General features: G+C 40.3%; 1 long non-coding RNA gene across 2 annotated transcripts in view; it reads right to left on the bottom strand.

The window, feature by feature from the left end:
* Positions 1-725, bottom strand: part of LOC126989535 (uncharacterized) — a 1472-nt gene extending 747 nt beyond the window's left edge. For both annotated transcript variants that reach the window (XR_007743679.1, XR_007743970.1), the window contains exon 1: positions 1-725. This exon is cut by the window's left edge. This is a non-coding gene — a long non-coding RNA (uncharacterized LOC126989535).
* Positions 726-5000: the final 4275 nt, after the last annotated feature.

Here is a 5000-nt window from a genome sequence, read left to right as displayed (position 1 = left end):
CAGATATTCACTTCACTTCTTCTCTCCACCTTCAGATATTCACGTCACTTCTTCTCTCCACCTTCAGATATTCACTTCACTTCTTCTCTCCACCTTCAGATATTCACCTCACTTCTCTCCACCTTCAGATATTCATTTCACTTTTTCTCTCCACCTTCAGATATTCATTTCACTTCTCTCCACCTTCATTTGTTCACGCCACTTACTCTCTCCACCTTATGATACTCACTCCACCTTTCGCAACCACGTCCTCCTCAACCTGTTCATCTTCTCGTTCTTCAGCCACTCCGCCCCTCCCACCGTCCTCCCATCCTCCTCTCCTCCCCATCTCCCCTAAACCTTCCTCTCCCTCCCCACCTTCCCCCAAAAATCGTAGCCTCCCCTTGTGTGGAAAAACTCGCATTTCCCATTCGAAACCAAATACAAAACAATATGAAAGAGGAATTACTGGATATGAGTGAATGAACAATTGAATAGATATATCGATAAGTGTATGAAAAATAAATAAAAAAATGGATCAACAAACGGATGAATAAATAAATATATAAATAGTTAAATACATAACCTGACCTCCCAATTAGGCCTACCTGGTCCCACTCACACTTGGGCTACCTGAGTTATTAGTTATATTGATTTTTTATTAGTCTGCTGCTCGATTTCTTGGTATATTTTAGTCTTCAAAAGGAATATCTAATTTATATGTAAAGCAAAAATCTGTTCTGAGCTTAGCCAGTAATCCTTTCCTAGTGAGAGTATTTGGTTAAATTTAAAAGGACACACACACACACACACACACACACACACACACACACACACACACACACACACACACACACACACACACTCTCTCTCTCTCTCTCTCTCTCTCAATACAACATAACATTAATTATTCGAGATTCATTTCACTAATATATTGTTTCACTTCACTTGTCTTTGTTCATCATTTTTGTTCATTATGATAATTAATTATTATCACACAATGATTGTTCAATACGATTATTAATGATTGCTTCACATTTTTATGACTTTAGACCACTGTTACTTACGACTACTAAACGACTATTAACGATTACTAAATGATCATCAACGATTTCTTCACGATTATTGAAGATCATTTCACGATTATTTAGGATTACTATTATCAACGATTACTACACGAGCATCAACGATTACTTCACGACTATTCAAGATTACTACACGATAATGACGGTTACTACACGATTATTAGCTACTACTGTTACCAACCATCGCCACAAATATTACTCCTCTGTCTCAGTCTCCCAAGGTTTTATGGTACAGACTTTCAAGAAGGACCGATATGTATACTGTGGGGCCCTCGACAATACAGAGAACCAACCACCTCTAAAAGTCACCCATTGAGAACCTGTACCAATATTAAAAGCGGTAATATAACAAACTAGAATATATTTTTTCAAGTAAAGCTAATTGGTGTTCAGGTATTAAGCTGGACGATAATATTAACCGTGCTCAGTTTAGTTACGTTTACTCTAAGTTGTTGAGTCGCCTCGTTTGATATATGCATTAGCTCGTTTACTTATTCATATCCTTTCAGCCTCCACGCTAACCAGGAGCGCGCGCAGCCTCCCTCACTTCATCTTGCAGCCTCTCCTCCTCGTCTTCTTCCTCCTCTCCTGAAATTATGTAAAGATGAGTAAATATTTGTGCTCTTGTTTTTCTCCCTCCATCCTCCTCCTCCTCCTCCTCCTCCTCGCTGTTTCCTCAGGCATTATACGGAAAGAGGGAGAGATGGGACATTTTCCATTAGATATAGAGGCGGAGAAGGGGCTGGAGAAAGGAGATAAAAGGGGTAGGGATGGATGAAGTCGATGAAGGAGGAGGAGGAGGAGGAGGAGGAGGAGGAGGAGGAGGGGGGAGGAGGAGAAGCAGGAGGAATAAAAGAATAAAAAGGAAGGGGAGGAGGAGAGGGGAAAGGTGAGAGAAAAGGGGAAAAGGGTAGAAGAGGAGGAGGAAGAGGAGGAAGAAGAGGAGGAGGGGGGTGAGGAGAAGCAGGAGGAATAAAATAATAAAAAGGAAGAGGAGGAGGAGAGGGGAAAGGTGAGAGAAAAGGGGAAAAGGGTAGAAGAGGAGGAGGAAGAGGAGGAAGAAGAGGAGGAGGGGGGTGAGGAGAAGCAGGAGGAATAAAATAATAAAAAGGAAGAGGAGGAGGAGAGGGGAAAGGTGAGAGAAAAGGGGAAAAGGATTGAAGAGGAGGAGGAAGAGGAGGAAGAAGAAGAGGAAGAGGAGGAGTATACTGAAGGGATGTGTTTCCAAGGGCGCCTTTAAGAAGAATTAAGGACTCAGAATGGAGGATGAAAATAATATGTCCCGGAGAGACCAGGAGGAAAAACAACGGAGGGAGGAGGAAGGGCCATCAGGAAGGAAAAGCTCTCCTCCTCTCTTTCCTCCTCTCCTTCCCTCCTCTCCTTCCCCTCTCACACTCAGTCTCCCTCCCTTCCTCCCTGCCTCCCTCCTTTCTTCCTTATGCCGCTAAGAAAGAGAGATTACACTCCTTGAACCCACTCTCTTGCTTCACCTTCTCCTCCTCCTCCTCCTCCTCCTCCTCCTTCTTCTTCCATTTCTTCTCATTCTCCTCAATTTCACTCGTCCACTTCCTACGCATTTTCGAGTTCTTCTTTTTCCTTTTCTTCCTCATCCTCCTCGTACTACTACTACTACTACTACTACTACTACTATTTTTTTTCTTTTCGTCTTTCCTCGCCTGTTTCTTTTTCCATATCTCTGTAACATTTTTCGTTCTTATTTATTCTTTCTCATTGTTTATTCTTCTGTGCTCCTCCTCCTCCTCCTCCTCCTCCTCCTCCTCGGTGTGATTAACATAATGTGCTGTTGCTGCCTGGAGGAGGAAGAGGAGACAGAGAAGAGAGATAAGAAAAGGATGAAGGGAGGGAGTGACTGAGAGAGGGCGGGAGGGCGGAAGGGAGAGGACAAAGGGAGGTGTGAGAGGGCAGGGAGACAGGCGTGATGGACGGACAGGCAAACAGATAGCCTTGGAGGAAAATAGGATTCTTGGAAGTAAATGGAGAAAAAGGTGGAAAATATCACTTGCATGGTGTTAAAATGAAAGGAAAAGATGTAGATATGTTTTCTTTGAGTTTCTTGATATACAGGTAAAAAAATTGACCTACCTTTAGCATGAAACACAAACCGATGGGGGAAAATAGGATTCTTGGAAGTAAATGGAGAAAAAGGTGGAAAATATCACTTGCATGGTGTTAAAATGAAAGGAAAAGATGTAGATGTGTTTTCTTTGAGTTTTTTGATAGACAGATAAAAAAAATTGCCTTACCTTTAGCATGAAACACAAACCAATGGAGGAAAATAGGTTTCTTGGAAGTAAAGGGAGAAAAACGTGGAAATTATCACTTGCATGGTGTTAAAATGAAAGGAAAAGATGTAGATTTGTTTTCGTTGAGTTTCTTGATAGACAGATAAAAAGACTGCCTTACCTATAGCATGAAACACAAACCGATGGAGGAAAATAGGTTTCTTGGAAGTAAAGGGAGAAAAACGTGGAAAATATCACTTGCATGGTGTTAAAATGAAAGGAAAAGATGTAGATTTGTTTTCGTTGAGTTTTTTGATAGACAGGTAAAAAAAATTGCCTTTCCTTTAGCATGAAACACAAACCGATGGAGGGAAAAGTAGGTTTCGTGGCATTAAAATGAGAAAAGGGTGGAAAATATCACTTGCATGGTGTTAAAATGAAAGGAAAAGATGTAATTTGTTTTCGTTGAGTTTTTTGATAGACAGGTAAAAAAATTGACTTACCTTTAGCATGAAACACAAACCGATGGAGGAAAATAGGTTTCTTGGAAGTGAAGGGAGAAAAAGGTGGAAAATATCACTTGCATGGTGTTAAAATGAAAGGAAAAGATGTAGATGTGTTTTCGTTGAGTTTTTTGATAGACAGGTAAAAAAATTGACCTACCTTTAGCATGAAACACAAACCGATGGAGGGAAAAGTAGGTTTCGTGGGAGTAAAATGAGAAAACTAATACTTGCTTGGCGTTAAAATTCAGAAGAAAAAAAATGCAATGTGTTGAATTCTGGCGAGTTTTTTGATGAACACTCAGGCAATAATAACAGATATTTTAGGATGAAACAATAACCGGTCCAGGGAAAAAGATAGGTTCCTAGGAAGTAAAAAAGTAAAGGAAAATATAACTTGTGTGGCGTTCAAATTTAAGAAAAAGTTGTAATGTGTTAAATTCAGTTGACGTTCTTAACAGGTTAACAGATAGTCTAACCTTTAGGATGAAAAACAAACGGATGAAGGAAAAATGGGTTTCTTGGGAGTAAAAGAAGAAAAATAATCCTACATGGAGTTGAAATGAGGTGAAAAGATGCAATGTGTTTAATTAAGTAGAGTTTCTTGTACTAATTAAGCGTCGTGCAGTATTAGGTTGAAATGTCACTTGTGAATAAATAAAATATGTTCAGTGGAAGCAGAAAGAGAGATTATGCTTATTGTTTTGTTTTGTTTGGGATCAGGATTAAAGGAAATGTTGCACCGCGCTGAATTTAATGGTGTTAGTCGCCGGAAAAGAAATAAAGTGTGAGTGTGTAGGCTAATGACAATCTCCTGCTAACACACACACACACACACACACACACACACACACACACAGGCTATAACAGTAACGATAAACAAACAACAAAAAACACACGGAAAAGCTGCTAACAGACTTCATCGCACGCATAGTTGGGTGTTTTTAATTAAAGTTAGTGAGCGACTTTAACAGCCCCGTTCTTTCATCCCGCTAATGGATGAAGTAGCCGCTGACCGCTGTGTTGTGCCGCCGAGGTGAAAAGAGCAACAGACTCATCGAAGTGAATAAAAAAAAACACGCGCAGTTAGAAGAGAAAAGGACAGGAAAGTGGATCGCGGCCCTGAAGTAGAGAACATGAGGTGATACTTGTTCAATCCCGCGGCTTAATTAATTCGTGAAAGATTAATG

The sequence above is a fragment of the Eriocheir sinensis genome, chromosome 1 (genome assembly GCF_024679095.1).
Source record: "Eriocheir sinensis breed Jianghai 21 chromosome 1, ASM2467909v1, whole genome shotgun sequence".
NCBI lineage: Eukaryota > Metazoa > Arthropoda > Malacostraca > Decapoda > Varunidae > Eriocheir > Eriocheir sinensis.
This window is presented reverse-complemented; position numbering and strand designations above follow the sequence as displayed.